At 46.4% G+C, this 19,227-nt stretch overlaps 1 protein-coding gene across 2 annotated transcripts in view; it reads right to left on the bottom strand.

The window, feature by feature from the left end:
• Nucleotides 1-19,227, bottom strand: part of ZFPM1 (zinc finger protein, FOG family member 1) — a 192,399-nt gene that overhangs the window by 136,461 nt on the left and 36,711 nt on the right. The window lies entirely within an intron of this gene.

A 19,227-nucleotide genomic window follows, 5' to 3' on the forward strand; every position in this document is an offset into this window, starting at 1 on the left:
TAACACAGAGCTCCACGCTACAGCGCCATAACACAGAGCTCCACGCTACAGCGCCATAACACAGAGCTCCACGCTACAGCGCCACAACACAGAGCTCCACGCTACAGCGCCATAACACAGAGCTCCACACTACAGCGCCATAACACAGAGCTCCACACTACAGCGCCATAACACAGAGCTCCACGCTACAGCGCCATAACACAGAGCTCCACGCTACAGCGCCATAACAGAGCTCCACGCTACAGCGCCCTAACAGAGCTCCACGCTACAGCGCCATAACACAGAGCTCCACGCTACAGCGCCATAACACAGAGCTCCACGCTACAGCGCCATAACACAGAGCTCCACACTACAGCGCAATAACACAGAGCTCCACGCTACAGCGCCATAACACAGAGCTCCACAGTACAGCGCCATAACACAGAGCTCCACACTACAGCGCCATAACACAGAGTTGCAGGCTACAGTATCATTACACACTGCTCCACTACAGGGCCATAACACGGAGCTCTACAGTACAGCACCATAACACAGAGCTCCACGCTACAGCGCCATAACACAGAGTTGCGGGCTACAGTATCATTACACACTGCTCCACTACAGGGCCATAACACGGAGCTCCACAGTACAGCGCCATAACACAGAGCTCCACACTACAGCGCCATAACACAGAGCTCCACGCTACAGCGCCATAACACAGAGTTGCAGGCTACAGTATCATTACACACTGCTCCACTACAGGGCCATAACACGGAGCTCCACAGTACAGCGCCATAACACAGAGCTCCACACTACAGCGCCATAACACAGAGCTCCACGCTACAGCGCCATAACACAGAGTTGCAGGCTACAGTATCATTACACACTGCTCCACTACAGGGCCATAACACTGAGCTCCACAGTACAGCGCCATAACACAGAGTTGCAGGCTACAGTATCATTACACACTGCTCCACTACAGGGCCATAACACTGAGCTCCACAGTACAGCGCCATAACACAGAGCTCCACGCTACAGCGCCATAACACGGAGCTCCACACTACAGCGCCATAACACAGAGCTCCACACTACAGCGCCATAACACAGAGCTCCACACTACAGCGCCATAACACTGAGCTCCACAGTACAGCGCCATAACACGGAGCTCCACACTACAGCGCCATAACACAGAGCTCCACACTACAGCGCCATAACACAGAGCTCCACACTACAGCGCCATAACACAGAGCTCCACGCTACAGCGCCATAACACAGAGCTCCACGCTACAGCGCCATAACACAGAGCTCCACGCTACAGCGCCATAACACAGAGCTCCACGCTACAGCGCCATAACACAGAGCTCCACGCTACAGCGCCATAACACAGAGCTCCACGCTACAGCGCCATAACACAGAGCTCCACACTACAGCGCAATAACACAGAGCTCCACGCTACAGCGCCATAACACAGAGCTCCACAGTACAGCGCCATAACACAGAGCTCCACACTACAGCGCCATAACACAGAGCTCCACGCTACAGCGCCATAACACAGAGTTGCAGGCTACAGTATCATTACACACTGCTCCACTACAGGGCCATAACACGGAGCTCTACAGTACAGCGCCATAACACTGAGCTCCACAGTACAGCGCCATAACACGGAGCTCCACAGTACAGCGCCATAACACGGAGCTCCACAGTACAGCGCCATAACACGGAGCTCCACACTACAGCGCCATAACACAGAGCTCCACACTACAGCGCCATAACACAGAGCTCCACACTACAGCGCCATAACACAGAGCTCCACACTACAGCGCCATAACACTGAGCTCCACACTACAGCGCCATAACACTGAGCTCCACACTACAGCGCCATAACACTGAGCTCCACACTACAGCGCCATAACACAGAGCTCCACAGTACAGCGCCATAACACTGAGCTCCACAGTACAGCGCCATAACACGGAGCTCCATGCTACAGCATCATAACATAAATACAGACTCAGTTGATCCACCCTCTTTGGTCCTTGTAATAACCCCAGCACAACACCAAAGCTATCTGCAGTTATTAGGGAATCGTATTCTACTTTCAGAGCGATTTTGATTTCAATGACAGGTCGGCTACTTCACCCTTTGACTCTGCTGTTGCCCTAAACGCATTAGCCAAACGCAGTCCCGGCCGCTGTATGCAGATTGCCGCCTGCAATTTCTTTATTGCTGGGACACCACCGTGGTAATAACCACGTCTCTCCAGCCGCCTGGTCTTATCGGCCAAGGGATCTGGTCACTGCCTCATAAAGCAGAGAGCTGGGTTTAGTTGTTATCTGTTAAAAGACCACAACTGGGACTTAATCTTTAGCAGACAGCAGAGTCAGCCTGGCACAAGTGTGTGAATTATGAGGCTTTCCTTACTTGCAGAATAAACATGGCATTACTAAAGCTACACAAGATAGCTTCCACCTTAGCCGTACTTAAAGCACGCTTTCCAACTTTCTTTTGTGTCTTCTGGTGCGGACTCTCCGGAGAATTAATGGTCTTACAAGAGAAATGGCTACGGTTATCCGGCCCCTACCCTGTAGCAATGTATATAGATCCATAACAATTAGCCGTACATGTGTCTGCTTTCAGACGCCGGAAAGGAGTGTGTAAACATGGTAACAGAATTCTAAGCTGAACGTGTCCTGCCAACACAGATGGATCTGTACTTACAGCCGTCTAGTTGTCGGATCGCCCAGCGGGTTTGCCTTCCTTATCCTTAAGAAGGGCGACGTTTAAACTTAGGATCTGGTTTCATGTTATTTAGCTGGAACTTTTCACCAATTTATTCTGTATAGATCTTTAGATTGTCAGCTCTTCTGAGCAGACATTGATAAAGTATGACTTATTTCTCGGGGGAGTGTAACAGCATGCACTAATCAGGTCAGAAGTACCCAATGATACAAACTGTATGTACATGCAAAAAGGAACATGCAACGGGTGTGGATCATCGGGGTGACAGTCATTAGGTTGACCACTATGGGTTGACACCTGAAACAGGTCGACACGGTCATTAGGTCGACATGGAAAAAGGTTGACACGAGTTTTTAAAATATATTTTTGGAGTCGTTTTCTTCGTAAAGTGACCGGGAACCCCAATTAGTGCACCGTGTCACCTCGCCACGTGGATCGCAAAGTATGAAAAAGTTCAACAATAATTTTTTAAAGTGAAAAACGCATGTCGACCTTTTCATGTGTCGACATATGCCATAGTCGACCTAGTGACCATGTCGACCGATAGTGGTCGACCTAATGAGTGTCGACCCAAAGACCGGATACCATTCAACATTATAATCACCTTTTATTTATGTAGTGGCAGCTTATTACACAGCTCTTTACAGAAAAAGTTTAATCATTCACCTAACTGCACACGTGGAGCTTACACTCTAAATTCACCATCACACACACACACACACACACACACACATGCATTTATAACTCAGTTCCTTTTCAGTACTATCTAGGCCTGTCCGTGATAGGAACGAAGAGCTGCGGCAAAGATTTTCATTAGGTGTTGGGATAATAAAATATGCATTACTCGGGACGCGCTGGATAGAGTATGATGCTCGGTTTTTAGAAGTTACTTTTAAAGAAAACTTGATTCTACAGTACAATAAAACTCTTGCCATCCATATTATTTCTGTACATACATACATACATACATAGCAAACAGGTATGAGCAGGGGCCACTCTCCCCATTGTGTTCACTGCATAATTCTGCTCACTGCAATTATGCATCTGTGAATCTAGCGGTCAAATTAATTGCCTTTTCCGGCGCTACGGAACCCTTTGACACGTGTGTGTGTGTGTGTGTGTGTGTGTGTGTGTGTGTGTGTGTGTGTGTATGTGTGTGTATGTGTGTGTATGTGTGTGTATGTGTGTGTATGTGTGTGTATGTGTGTGTGTGTGTATGTGTGTGTGTGTATGTGTGTGTATGTGTGTATGTGTGTGTGTGTATGTGTGTATCTCCATGCTCTCTGTAATTTATGAAAAACGTTTAAGTTCTTCATTGTTTCTGTATTGTATTTATGTTCAATCCATCTGCTAAGCACCCTAAGCCCTATTGGAGAAGGAGCGCTATATAAACAAAAGTATTATTTCTATTAATATTATAACAATGATAATAATATCAACAATACTACTACTACTACTACTACTACACACACACTGGACAACTGGTAATAATAAGTAAAGGGTAGTAATACAACCTGCAGGACATAAATAATAATAATAATAATAATAATAATAATAATGATGATGTCACATCCAAGAGATCGATTCCATTTTGCCAAATTTATAAATAATTCTTCCAATTGTAAAGAATACAAAAGGGTCAGTAGTACAAGAGAGATGAGCGATTGGATGATTTTCAACACAACTGCCATATTGTAGAGGCTGAATTATCTCCAGTTCTACAGTTATTGGTCTTTGCTGGGCAAGAACTTCCAAACTAAGCATTGTACAGATAGATGAAGAGATCTGCACACGATGTAACACTAAGGTAGTCCAGACAGATGAAGAGATCTGTGCACGATGTAACACTGAGGTATTCCAGTATGATATCCCTTTATTCTTTTATCCAGCATTGTAACAGTTGGAAAATCCGGCCTAAAATAGTCATGCGCTGGGCCCAAAGTGGACAATCCTATTCTTCAAAATGGATATTTTTAATATTTACCCCCTCTTCCCCCCTCCTGAAACTATCATTACAATGTACCGTTTTCTCCACTTTTCTCAACAGAGGGCTCATTCACACATCGGAGAATGGGTACTTATGCCTCATGCTTTTACCAATACTGTCAGCTGTATTGATTTGATAATGCACGTTAGTGCAGATTTGCACGGTGTTCTAAAAAATAAATGGTACATACGCATATTTGAATGCAATGATGGAAATGGCACCACAGGCTCATATGTCCAATATGAGTGAAAGGTGTTTAAAAAAAAAAAAATATTTTACTGTAGGTGTGAATGAGATTTCAGTAGTAAATCTGTCTGTCCACAGGACAGTAATCCAAATGCACTCATAAACCCAGCCCATCGCTAATATCACCCTATCCCCCCCTTTTTCCCCCAGGGAGCCCCTCCAGATGAATTGCATTATACATTCGCTGTGGAAGGCTGATAGTGTCGGCCTTGTCCCAATGCTGAGCAGTACCTTTCTCTAATTAGTAACCCTTTTCTATCCAGATAAGATAAACTCCCGCTGACCTTCCCTATCGGTTGCTGTGGAGACGCCATTACCCTCTTGTCATTAATAATTTTAGAGATTAAAATGGTAAATGGCAGGTGGGGATAAGGAAGGGGGGGGGGGGGGGTGCGGACTGGGGTTGGAGGTGTAACGAAGCACCTTTCCTCCTCTGCAAGGACACGTGATCATGTGCCAGGTGCTGTCATTCACACGCGTAGTGGATGGGGGGGGACGGGACTGACAGACGTGTGCAAAGAGGAAGGACAGGACGACAACGGAAGGAGGAAGAAAAGGTGGAAAATAGTGGGGCGAAGAGGTGAGAGCTTGCACGAGGGAACTGCAGGGGGCGCTGGCAAGTTCTATGTCCAGACTGTGACAAATCTTATTGCATCAGATGATTTAAACCCTACAGAAGTTGAAAGCATCTGAAGATACAGAAGCACTGCGGCATATAACGTTCATAAAACCCGATGCCTTATTCCTTATGCAAATACTGAACAACATTCTTCTAGCATTAAAAGAAACACCTGACCAATGAAGTCACAGTTCTCCAGTTAATGAGACGTTCATGAGTAGTGACATACCTGCTTAGGATATTATAACTTTCTCCTCACATGGCCAGTTATAACTGCTGCCTTCCGCAGTGCTATCATGTTGTTGGAATAAAAGCGACATACACAGCAATGGTGTCAGATCCTGTCATCTCTATGGGAGATACTGGCTATTTAGATTAATAATAATAATAGCAAACCAGCCAGACTATGCTTTGGAAATGTAATGTGCTTAAATACCGGTCTCATTTGGACCACACGTATATATTCAAGAACACTGTAAACCCTTCTGTAGATTCTAAAAAGACCAGCATGCACCCTTGAGTTCCGTTACCTGACCAGGCTATAAGTCAGCCTTCAGTTGTAAAACTACACGGTCCAGAATGTCCAGCAAACCTCTAAAAAACAAAAAGGTCCAGCACACATGGCAGTTTTATCAAACATGCAAAAGGGGCACTTGTTGTGGACCCAAAGTCCCAAGGGATGCCACCATAAACTCACCAGTGATAGAATCTGGACAACAAAGGCTGTATAACCCCCCCCCCCCCCCCCAATGTTCTAAGGCAGGGATAGGGAACCTTTGGCACTCTAGCTGTTGAACTACACATACCAGCATGCCCTGCTACAGTTTTGCTATTTGGCCATGCTAAAACTGTTGCAGGGCATGCTGGGATGTGTAGTTCAACATCAGCTGGAGGGCTGCAGGTTCCCCACCCCTGTTATATGGAGACGAGAGACAAATTAGAACATTCCCTTTCCTGCAATTTGCTTGATCAAACGCTTCCTGTGATTTCCTAACTCAGGCCTATCTCATGCTCTCAATGTACCTCAGGGCCTAAGAGCCGTGTGTGTGTGTTTACAGACCTGTTTGAAGCTCTGATACAGGAGACATTATATTAGCGTAAACGTCTCAGGAAATCCTGCAGCACTATGCATTTGGGATACTGCAGCGTATACTGGGGCACAGAAGTAAGCTATTCCCTTGTGTTCTGCAATGAGTTACTGGGGCTCACTACGGTCATCTTTCCCCTGGGCCAACTCCTATCCTAAAACAGGCCCCGGTTACAAGCTCCAGGTTGCTCCGATAAGTAATAAAGGGGTAGATGTATTAACCTGGAGAAGGCATAAGGAAGTGATAAACCAGTAATAAAGCAGTGTTAAGTGCAAGGTGATAATGCACCAGCCAATCAGCTCCTAACTGTTAATTTACATATGGTAGCTGATTGGCTGGTGTGTTTATCACCTTGCATTTATCACTGGTTTATCACTTCCTTATGCCTTCTCCAGTTTAATACATCTGCCCCTAATATACTAGCTGTCTGGACACAAACGTCTCCTAGGATAAAGAGAAAGCAGTGCCGCCGTCCCGCAGGAATCCTATTGGCCCTCCAGAGTCTTCACTATGACACATCCACTGAGGTCTGCCCCCGTAAGCGCCGTCCACAGGACTAAAGTAATTAAAGAGAATTTTTAGATAATTGTATTTTACAGAGTTACACAAAAGGGCGAGCCCTTTCAATGGACGGACAGAAAGCAGGGGGTGCCTTCACTGCGACAGAGACAGCCATCAAGCAGGTAAGAGACAGCAGGAAACAATGAGTAGAGAGACACCCTGATGGAGCAGGAAGATAAAGGACGGCGCAGCTCAGAAAGGAGATAGAGATGCAGAGGTAGGATGAGAGTGAGGGAGCCTGAGAAAAAACAGCTCCAATGATATCTGGGAGATTGGTTTCAGAGGAAAATGCTCCGACTGCCAAGTCTATATCCCATGTAACTGGCGTGTACTCACTTAACATTCATCACTGCCTGAACTCTGAAACTTTATCAGCTCCGCAGCATGGCGCCATCTCTGGGCCCGGCCATTCTCAGCTCTCCGATAGAGCAGATAAAAGTCTGATAGATTACAGCAGATTGTTACACTTCACGGGACACAATTACTAATACTAATAGTGAGCCCACGTTCTCCGGAGCAGCGGGGAGGAGAGGAGATTGGACAGGATGGAGGAGGAGTGTGTGCGCACACAGTCACAAAAGGGAGAAGAGAAAAACCAGAAAGGTAAAAAAAAAAAAAAAAAAATACGTTGTGCCACAGGTATAATGACAGATTTATGGAGCAGAGATCGGAGACAAGTTCAAAATGAGAATTTAAAGCAGCAGATAAAGCTATAGCCAGTCATACACTTGATACTGCTTGAGAACAGGTGAGGCAGTGGAATTAACCAACCATCTGTAGGCAGCAAGCGTTCTATTCGCCAAGTCTAACCATATAATGGCTGCACCCATCTTCTTGTCTGCACGTATAAAAGGTCATTCTGGTTGCTAAAACCCTGTTGCTAATGACATCACACATATGGTACCTACATACGCACAAGTCATTGGATGCCACGATTTTCTCTCCTGTCTGAAAAACATGAAGGAGATTTTCACAGCGTAACATATTCCAGTGAGCTGCTCAAGCAGAGAGTTTATATTCAGACCCCTTACTCCCTGGCACAGCAGAGCTAATAACCCTGCCAAGGAACCCATGCAGAGAAATGTGGGCACAGGAGAACGAGACCGGGGGATGGGTACACAAGATAGCGAACGCGGGTGCAGCGTGCATGGTATAGCGAGACTGAGGGTTGGGGGCACAGAATCACGAGTCCGGGGGGCAGAGGGCACACAAGTCCGGGGGTACAGAATTGCGAGTCCGGGGAGCAGGGGGCACAGAATTGCGAGTTCGGGGGGCAGAGGGCAAAAAAATTGCGAGTCCGGGGGCAGAGAGCACAGAATCACGAGTCCAGGGGGCAGAGAGCACAGAATCACAAGTCCAGGGGGCAGAGAGCACAGAATCACGAGTCCGGGGGGCAGAGGGCACAGAATTGGGAGTTGCAAATTGCGATCCAACCAGAATTTTTCTAATAGCCTCTTTCTGTGGGGGAGGGGGAGGGGGGGGGAAATCAGCAGAAAAACCGATCGCCCCTGCCTGTCAATCAGGCAGAGGCGGAGGCGGGGCGGCAACGCTCCATTTCCAGTGAGGAGATGGAGTGTTTCCAGAGCGAGGCGGCACGAACGGTGGGTGGAGCTGCGTGAACAAGGGCGTGATCACGGCGGCTGCGTGACATCACATGAAGCCGCCACGATGGCAGAAGGCATCAAGATTTTCTTACGATGAAGCAGAATTTGCGAGGCGGTCGCAATTACTGCTTCATCAAGGGGGGAGGCGCCGGTCAGAATGCTGGGCGGCCTTGCCCAGCAATGGGCGCCGGCGCCACCCCCCCCTCCCCGCATGCGATCCAAAGGATACCAAATTCTGCCGATTAGCAGAATTTGCTATACTTACTGAATCAGCCCCACTGTGCAGACATCACAGTGTGCACGGGCTTCTATGGGATCGGATGGTCGTACCTGCAAACAGCACATGAGTTTCGACCATCCAGTCCAGATTGATGCAGTAGCGTTATAAGTCGTTTCTTAGCTAATGCTCCTGCATTGCCACTGCATACACACCTATACAAGTAAATGGCTGTTCTTTCGATATTAAAAGAACGGACAGATAATTATATAGGGGACAGCAAGACAAGGGGTATACAGGTAATACTGAGCACATAAGGCCATATTTATCATGTACGAGCAGCATGTCCAGTGTCCAGTTTGTTCATACTTGGCCGCATTCTGAGTCACACGGATCTCTGCGTACAAGCGCAAATGTCAAGTGTCTGCATACAGCAGATGCACAGATGGGAATTTACATGTTTTGTCCAAACTTGGCTGAATCGGTCTATTAGTAAAATTGGGCATTTCAGCAACTGGGTGACGACAGTGTGAGCGCACGGAACAGTCTTGTGAGAGTATATGGAATGTTCCTGAGTGGTGCGTACAGGGAAGGGAATCCAGTTTCTGATAAATCTCTTGTACCTAGTATGGGGCTGCTGGAAGTGCAGACCATAACGATGAATACTGTAATTTGGCCGTGTTTCCCTATAAATACTCAGTTATTAATAACATTGTTATAGGAGATTAAACATCGACACTCTCTAAAGTAGGACTCCCACCTCTGCAATCATATAACCAGATGTCTGATCCCTATAGAGGCTGACATGGACAAAAGGTCAACCTGTGAAAGGCCGACACTGGAAAAGGCAGACAGGTTGAAATGGTCGACGCAACTTTAAGTTTTTTTTTTTTTAAACACCTTTTTCATACTTTACCATCCATGTGGACTACGATTGGGAATAGTAACTTTCCCACAAGCGCGAGCCACGCAGGGGGACGCGGTACACCAATTGGGGTTCCCTGTGCTCAGGCGGTGAAAACCACAAACATAAAAATAATGTTGTAGCGACCATTACCCGTGTCGACCTTTTCATGTGTTAATATTTTGTACCTGCCGACCGTTTTTCAGTGCCGACCTAATTCATGTTGACCTAGACATTGTAGATCTTCTATCCTACACAAGCCACAGCAGGAAAAATAAACTAAATACAAAGACACACAATGGATGGAGAAAGGGGGCGATTTTGTTGCAATTTCAAATCGAAGACGATTAAACCCGTAACACAAGACAGAAGGCATCCTGCGTTGGCATGCACTTACGGGCGATATATAGCAGACCTGTTACATTGGAAAAACACACTAATATAGGTCATTTTCTTTCTTGCTTTTCTGTCCCCGGAGCGGCTGATTGAACAAACGCCACATAAATATGGATGTAACAGGGGATATTCTGAAACAATTGCTCCAGCAATAAATGTACAGAAACTGAATTTGATTTCTAACAAAGAAAGAGGAAAACAAAACCGCTGCATATTTCTTAATTTATTGTTAACATTTTATCATGGGCTCCATGAATTATCAGAGAGGCTATTCTCTGTTCCTGGCATTTTGGTGCAGCGAGATAAGGTAAAAACAACAGCAGTACTGGAAGAGTGAGAACAGGCAGATAGATAACATTGATAGAACTCCTACACCAAACAGCCCCCACGCTTATCTCGGCTTTTTATCTTCCCTTCCCCTCCGATTCCTCCCCCCCCCCCCCCCTCCCCCCTCCCCAGGAGCCTCATCAGGAGTGGACCAAAGCCTTACAGCTGAACTTTACTCTGCTTTTGATACCAAGGTGCAAATAACATGCAATGATCGTCCTTTGATAAGTGCAAGATTAATTGTAATGGTGTTAGATAATAACAAGTTTCCACACTTCCCCTGAATGGATTGTGTCCTGTGACTGGTACGCTGGGAGGCAAGAAGACTTTAGCATGCACAGGGTTAAAAAGTGCCACATCACCAGCCAGCACTACTAGCTCAGGATAACAGAGGTTGTAGTCGCAGAATAACTTACAGAAGAGAGTGATAACGTATGGCCAGTTATCACCCTGCAGGGATGCTCTATGATATAAGGACACTTTTAGTAAAGAGGCAAATAAAATGTCATTTTAAGTTATTTGGTTTCTAGTTGTCACTACTTCTTTTTTTTTATACTAATACATCCTTTATCTTGCTTAATGCATTTCGCAACATATGTTGCTAACTATTTGAATAAAAATAGAATTATATCATCATCACATACAGTGGTCAGGTCATATTGGGGGCGTAGTGTAGTATGTCTGTATAGTGTGTAATCGATGTATTATGGTCACGGCCAGTGGTCAGGTCATGTTGGGGGTGTAGTGTCCTCTGTCTGTTTAGGGTGTAATAGATGTATCACGGTCATGTCCAGTGGTCAGTTCATGTTGGGGTGTAGTGTTCTATGGGGGTCATTCCGAGTTGAACGCTCGCTAGCTAGTTTTAGCAGCCGTGCAAACGCTATGCCGCCGCCCAATGGGGAGTGTATTTTAGCTTAGCAGAAGTGCGAACGCTTGTGCAGCTGAGCTCTACAAAAACAGTTTGTGCAGTTTCAGAGTAGCTCTGAACCTACTCAGAGCTTGCGATCACTTCAGCCTATTCGTGTCCGGATTTGACGTCATACACCCACCCAGCCACACATGCGTTTTTTCAGACACGCCTGCGTTTTTACAAACACTCCCTGAAAACGGTCAGTTGACACCCAGAAACGCCCCCTTCCTGTCAATCTTCTTGCGGCCGTCAGTGCGACTGAAAACTTCGCTACAACCTGTGCACAACCACAAAGAGCTTTGTACCCGTACGACGTGCGTGCGATTTGCGGCCCATATGCATGCGCAGAAATGCCAATTTTTAGCCTGATCGGTGCGCTACGAACAACGGCAGCTAGCGATCAACTCGGAATGACCCCCTATATCTATATAGAGTGTAAGAGATGTATTATGGTCAGGTCATGTTGGTGGTGTAGTGGCCTATGTCTGTATAGGGTGTAATCGATTTATTATGGTCACGGCCAGTGGTCAGGTCATGTTGGGGTGTAGTGTTCTTTGTCTGTACAGGGTGTAATAGATGTATTATTCTGATGTCCAGTGGTCAGGTCATGTTGGGGTGTAGTGTTCTTTGTCTGTATAGGGTGTAATAGATGTATTATTCTGATGTCCAGTGGTCAGGTCATGTTGGGGGTGTAGTGTCCTATGTCTGTATAGCGTGTAACCGATGTATTATGGTCATGGCCAGTGGTCAGGTCATGTTGGGGTGTAGTATCCTATGTCTGTATAGCGTGTAACCGATGTATTATGGTCATGGCCAGTGGTCAGGTCATGTTGGGGTGTAGTGTTCTTTGTCTGTATAGGGTGTAATAGATGTATTATTCTGATGTCCAGTGGTCAGGTCATGTTGGGGTGTAGTGTTCTTTGTCTGTATAGGGTGTAATAGATGTATTATTCTGATGTCCAGTGGTCAGGTCATGTTGGGGTGTAGTATCCTATGTCTGTATAGCGTGTAACCGATGTATTATGGTCATGGCCAGTGGTCAGGTCATGTTGGGGTGTAGTGTTCTTTGTCTGTATAGGGTGTAATAGATGTATTATTCTGATGTCCAGTGGTCAGGTCATGTTGGGGTGTAGTATCCTATGTCTGTATAGCGTGTAACCGATGTATTATGGTCATGGCCAGTGGTCAGGTCATGTTGGGGTGTAGTGTTCAATGTCTGTACAGGGTGTAATAGATGTATTATGGTCACGGCCAGCGGTCAGGTCATGTTGGGGGTGTAGAGTCTTAGACCTGTATAGGGTGTAATAGATGTACTGGGGCAGTACGGATGGTGTAATTGTTAGCATTACTGCCTCACAGCACTGAGGTCATCCCCACCATAGCCCTTACTGTGCAGAGTGGTCAGGTCATGTTGGGGGTGCAGTGTCCTATGGGCCTTATTCAAAGTTGATCGCAGCAGCAAAAATGTTAGCAGTTGGGCAAAACCATGTGCACTGCAGGTGTGGCAGATATAAAAATGTGCAGTTTTGCTTCTGTGCAGGGTAAATACAGGCTTCTTTATTTTTACACTGCAATTTAGATGTACACCCCACCCAAATCTAACTCTTACTGCACATGTTATATCTGCCATATATCTGCCAGTTTCTCCACCCCCCCCCCCCCGCCCCGCAGTGCACATGGTTTCGAGCAACTGCTAACAAATATGCTACTGTGACCAACTCTGAATTACCCCCGATGTCTATATAGGGTGTGACAGATGTATTAAGGCCATTTTGGAGGTGTACTTAGAGAATTCTTACACTGGCTTATATGGAAGTTTTTGTGTTTTGTTTTCCTCTCCCGATCAGCAGGGTTAATGTTAAATAGAAGCTACGTCACAGTATGTCCATTACCGATAGCTATTTCAGCAACTACAGAGGTCAGATTCTGATCTGTGTGCGCTTGGCACAGGACACAATAAAAGATGGCGGCCTCGCTAAAAGGTTTTCCCCTCTCACACATAAACAAGCACGCGTAAAGATTTACATGTATTATTTACATGCAGACAGTTTGGCCCCAGCTCGGAGGTTAGGAAAGGCACAGATACCGCACAATGAATTATATTCACAAAGAGGGTAACATTAGCTCCTGCCTCCTGTGAGATATTATCACTTCACGTGGCGGTATTGCGTGGAAGAGGATTTATCAAGCAATGAGAGGCCGGGGAGCTTGGTGAATCTGCTGTGACTAAAATACACCTTACTTACATGATATAATATCAATGGTCCGCAGCAGGCTCAAACAATCTGCGACTAAGAAGGCGTAGAACTGCAAATCTCAGCAGGCCAAACTTTAAGAAACTAGACAATGGTGATTCTACACAAATAAATCCCTTCAAAACGTTATCATTAATGCTAGAACAGCAAACTACAGCAGCAACACGGGGGTTCCGTGCCAATAACCTGACACCTCTGGGCTGGCACCATTTGCCTAGCTCGGTCTCTTGGCAGCATCAGCAACCCGTGAGTCAGGGTGGAGCAATAATCCAGCTTTCAGTATCCACGAGCACCAGAGCTTGTAATATATAGTATTATTTTAGGCTTTGTGTCCATTTTAAGTAAAATGTAGATTATTATTGAATGGAATGCTAAATGCAGTGCTACAATGAATCGTAGATCCAATTTAATGTTTTATTTAGTAATGATAATGAAATACTCCTGCGGTAAAGGGTCTATTCATGAAGCAGTGAAAAGTGTGGAGAAGTGAGCCTGTGGAGAAGTTGCCTATGGCAACCAATCAGCTGCTCCGTACAATTGTATAGTATGCAAATTACAAATGTTACTTCAATGCTGATTGGTTGCCATGGGCAACTTCTCCGCCAGCTCACTTCTCCACACTTTTCACTGCTTCATGAATAGACCCCCGCGTGTCTAAAGTATCAGCATTTACCATGCATCGGTTTTGACGGACTGTTAAAATCTGTCATTGATACCCATTGGTTTAGAAGCCCCTATCCAGACGCAAATCCACCGTCAAGGGCAGATTTAAAACAATGCACCGTTGTGCTAACACTGGTAAATGTGTAAAATATTATTTAACAAAATAAATACATAAATGGCCCTCTCCCCTCTGCCCCCAAATGAAAACCTGTTCTGGGCCTCTGAGCCTAGGCTGGTATTGAAAAGTAGAGGGGGGCTAACAACGGGGGATACCCCTATTTTTAAATAACCAGCACTGGACTGAACCCCCAGAGCTGGTGACATTATAGCAGGCAGTCACACTGCAACAACCAGCTCCAGACTGGTCAGCTCAAGGGTATAATCTCTAGGGAAGTGGGGTACCCCCCAAAAATGGAGTCCACGCTGCTTTATTCCCGGGTTGAATTACTGGGTCAGGCGCGATCCAGGAATTCGACCATGGCCCTTTCACACCGCACACTGACCCTTGTCGACCCGGCAATATGCCAGGTCGATACCGGTTATTTGTGCGGTGTGAAAGGGGTATCAGTGTTTTTTTTTAAGAATATTATTTATTATTATTATTATTATTATTGTTATTTATTCAGCATGTGTCTACAGTCTTTCAATATTTATTTTTAATTATTTTTTTTATTTTTTTTACAGGTGGAATGCATGTGACAGCGGGCACTTGATGTCCAGGGTTCCGGTATGAATGGTCGACCATGTTATGGTCGACATTGACATGGTCGACATGGACACATGGTCGACGCATGAAAATGGTCGACACATGAAAAGGTCGACATGAGTTTTTTAACTTTTTTTTGGTGTCGTTTTTTGCGTAAAGTGACTGGGAACCCCAATTAGTGCACCGCGTTCGCTCGCCATGCTTCGGGCATGGTGCCTTCTCTCCGCTACCGCTTCGCTCTGCACACTTTACCGTTCCAATCGTAGTCCATGTGGATCGTAAAGTATGGAAAAGTTCCCCAAAAGAAAAAAAAGTTAAAAAAACTCATGTCGACCTTTTCATGTGTCGACCTTTCATCTGTCGACCATTTTCATGTGTCGACCATGTGTCCATGTCGACCATGTCAATGTCGACCAATAGTGGTCTACCTAATGACTGTCGACCATAACATGGTCGACCATGTGAACGGATACCGATGTCCAGGCATGCTGGCACATGTGATTCTCCAAGACCCATCATGCCCTGGCAGGCTTGCTGTGACCTGTAGCCCACTTGTAAAGAACAAATAGGATTTTAATTACCTACCGGTAAATCCTTTTCTCGTAGTCTGTAGAGGATACTGGGGTCCACGTTAGTACCATGGGTATAGACAGGTCCACTAGGAGCCATGGGCATGTTAAGAAATCAATAGTGTGCACTGGCTCCTCCCTCTATGCCCCTCCTACCAGACTCTAGTAGGAACTGTGCCCGAGGAGACGGACATATCTTGAGAGAAGGATTCAGAAAGTATAGTGGTGAGATTCGAACCAGCACACACAAACAAGAAGAAAATCATGTTAACCCAACAGCTGAACCAACAACAATACTTAACCAAGTAACCATGCAGGAAACACGAAGCAATGGGCAGGCACACAGTATCCTCTACGGACTACGAGAAAAGGATTTACCGGTAGGTAATTAAAATCCTATTTTCTCTTACGTCCTAGAGCCGTTATTTTCAACCAGTGTGCCGTGGCACACTAGTGTGCCGCAACCAGTTGCAAGGTGTGCCGCGGAGCCAGAGCAGCTTCCTGCACCTTCAGAGTGAACCTCTTCTTAGAGGATCAGTCATGCTCCGGCCGTGACCTATGCCTTGAAAACGATGTGATATCATAGGTACAGCCGCCACGTCTCACCACCAAGCCAGCCCACCCGCCTGCATACACATCTTCCAGTTCCCGCCTGCATACACAGCTTTCCTTCCCACCCACATCCACACCTGCCCGACTGCCTGCTGCTCAGTATTCGCAGCACTCCACTATGAACCACTCCCACCACTGAGGGACAGGGAGGAGCACAGCTGATAATAATATTTGTTATTTTATTTCTCCTGTGGGGAACAATAGGATTTCAATAGGATTTATGTGGGGAGAATAAGAATTTTTGGATTTATGGGGGGAACAATGTGAATAATTCATGTTGGGAGCAATAGGATTTATGTGGGGAGCAATGTGATTGTTTTTTTATTGTTTTTTACTGTGAGGGCCAATGTGTGTGTTTTGTTTTTTTCTGTGGGGAACTGATGGTGTGCCTTGCAAATTTTAAAAATAAGAATTTACTTACTGATAATTCTATTTCTCGTAGTCCGTAGTGGATGCTGGGAACTCCGTAAGGACCATGGGGAATAGCGGCTCCGCAGGAGACTGGGCACAAAAGTAAAAGCTTTAGGACTACCTGGTGTGCACTGGCTCCTCCCCCTATGACCCTCCTCCAAGCCTCAGTTAGGATACTGTGCCCGGACGAGCGTACACAATAAGGAAGGATTTTGAATCCCGGGTAAGACTCATACCAGTCACACCAATCACACCGTACAACCTGTGATCTGAACCCAGTTAACAGCATGATAACAGAGGAGCCTCTGAAAAGATGGCTCACAACAATAATAACCCGATTTTTGTAACAATAACTATGTACAAGTATTGCAGACAATCCGCACTTGGGATGGGCGCCCAGCATCCACTACGGACTATGAGAAATAGAATTATCGGTAAGTAAATTCTTATTTTCTCTGACGTCCTAGTGGATGCTGGGAACTCCGTAAAGACCATGGGGATTATACCAAAGCTCCCAAACGGGCGGGAGAGTGCGGGTGACTCTGCAGCACCGAATGAGAGAACTCAAGGTCCTCCTCAGCCAGGGTATCAAATTTGTAGAATTTAGCAAACGTGTTTGCCCCTGACCAAGTAGCTGCTCGGCAAAGTTGTAAAGCCGAGACCCCTCGGGCAGCCGCCCAAGATGAGCCCACCTTCCTTGTGGAATGGGCTTTTACAGATTTTGGCTGTGGCAGGCCTGCCACAGAATGTGCAAGCTGAATTGTACTACAAATCCAACGAGCAATAGTCTGCTTAGAAGCAGGAGCACCCAGCATGCTGGGTGCATACAGAATAAACAGAGAGTCAGATTTTCTGACTCCAGCCGTCCTGGAAACATATATTTTCAGGGCCCTGACTACGTCCAGCAACTTGGAGTCCTCCAAGTCCCTAGTAGCCGCAGGTACCACAATAGGCTGGTTCAAGTGAAACGCTGAAACCACCTTAGGGAGAAATTGAGGACGAGTCCTCAATTCTGCCCTGTCCGTATGAAAAATTAGGTAAGGGCTTTTATAGGATAAAGCCGCCAATTCTGAGACACGCCTGGCTGAAGCCAGGGCTAACAGCATTACCACTTTCCAAGTGAGATATTTTAAGTCTACAGTGGAGAGTGGTTCAAACCAATGTGATTTTAGGAACCCCAAAACTACATTGAGATCCCAAGGTGCCACTGGAGGCACAAAAGGAGGCTGTATATGCAGTACCCCCTTGACAAACGTCTGAACTTCAGGAACTGAAGCCAGTTCTTTCTGGAAGAAAATCGACAGGGCCGAAATTTGAACCTTAATGGACCCTAATTTTAGGCCCATAGACAGTCCTGTTTGCAGGAAATGCAGGAAACGACCCAGTTGAAATTCCTCTGTAGGGGCCTTCCTGGCCTCGCACCACGCAACATATTTACGCCAAATACGGTGATAATGCTGTACGGTTACATCCTTCCTGGCTTTGATCAGGGTAGGGATGACTTCATCCGGAATGCCTTTTTCCTTTAGGATCCGGCGTTCAACCGCCATGCCGTCAAACGCAGCCGCGGTAAGTCTTGGAACAGACAGGGTCCCTGCTGGAGCAGGTCCTTTCTTAGAGGTAGAGGCCACGGGTCCTCTGTGAGCATCTCTTGAAGTTCCGGGTACCAAGTCCTTCTTGGCCAATCCGGAGCCACGAGTATAGTCCTTACTCCTCTCCTTCTTATGATTCTCAGTACCTTGGGTATTAGAGGCAGAGGAGGGAACACATACACTGACTGGTACACCCACGGTGTTACCAGAGCGTCCACAGCTATTGCCTGAGGGTCCCTTGACCTGGCGCAATACCTGTCTAGTTTTTTGTTGAGGCGGGACGCCATCATGTCCACCTTTGGTTTTTCCCAACGGTTCACAATCATGTGGAAGACTTCTGGGTGAAGTCCCCATTCCCCCGGGTGGAGGTCGTGTCTGCTGAGGAAGTCTGCTTCCCAGTTGTCCACTCCCGGAATGAACACTGCTGACAGTGCTATCACATGATTTTCCGCCCAGCGGAGAATCCTTGCAACTTCTGTCATTGCCCTCCTGCTTCTCGTGCCGCCCTGTCTGTTTACGTGGGCGACTGCCGTGATGTTGTCTGACTGGATCAGCACCGGCTGACCTTGAAGCAGAGGTCTTGCTAGGCTTAGAGCATTGTAGATGGCCCTTAGCTCCAGGATATTTATGTGAAGTAATGTCTCCAGGCTTGACCACAAGCCCTGGAAATTCCTTCCCTGTGTGACTGCTCCCCAGCCTCTCAGGCTGGCATCCGTGGTCACCAGGACCCAGTCCTGAATGCCGAATCTGCGGTCCTCTAGAAGATGAGCACTCTGCAACCACCACAGGAGAGACACCCTTGTCCTTGGTGACAAGATTATCCGCTGATGCATCTGAAGATGCG

The sequence above is a fragment of the Pseudophryne corroboree genome, chromosome 11 (genome assembly GCF_028390025.1).
Source record: "Pseudophryne corroboree isolate aPseCor3 chromosome 11, aPseCor3.hap2, whole genome shotgun sequence".
Lineage (NCBI taxonomy): Eukaryota > Metazoa > Chordata > Amphibia > Anura > Myobatrachidae > Pseudophryne > Pseudophryne corroboree.